Genomic DNA, 439 nt, shown 5'->3' with positions numbered 1-439 from the left:
TTTTGGGGACCAACCTCCTTCCCTCAGTTAGAGCGTTGAAGATGGGTCGAGGCTGGGTCTTCCAACATGACAAAGACCCGAAGACCAAAGCCAGGAGAACCAAGGGGGGGCTCTGGAAGAAGCAGATCAAGGTTCTGGGGGGGCCTAGCCAGTCTCCAGACCTAAACCCAATAGAGAATCTTTGTAGGGAGCCCAGAAACCTGACTGGTCTAGAGAAGATCTGTGTGGAGGGGGGGCCAAAATCCCTTCTGCAGGGTGTCAGACCTGGTGCAGGACTACAGGAACCGTTGGAAACAAAGGCTGCTGGACCAGATATTAACATGGATCTTCTCAGGTGTTCAAATACTTATTTACAGCTGAATCATACAAATAAATAGTTAATAAATCATACATTGTGATTTCTGGATTTCTTTTTTAGATTATGTCTCTCACAGTGGAC

This window comes from Etheostoma spectabile, unplaced genomic scaffold, assembly GCF_008692095.1.
Source record: "Etheostoma spectabile isolate EspeVRDwgs_2016 unplaced genomic scaffold, UIUC_Espe_1.0 scaffold437, whole genome shotgun sequence".
NCBI classification, from domain to species: Eukaryota; Metazoa; Chordata; class Actinopteri; order Perciformes; family Percidae; genus Etheostoma; species Etheostoma spectabile.
This window is presented reverse-complemented; position numbering follows the sequence as displayed.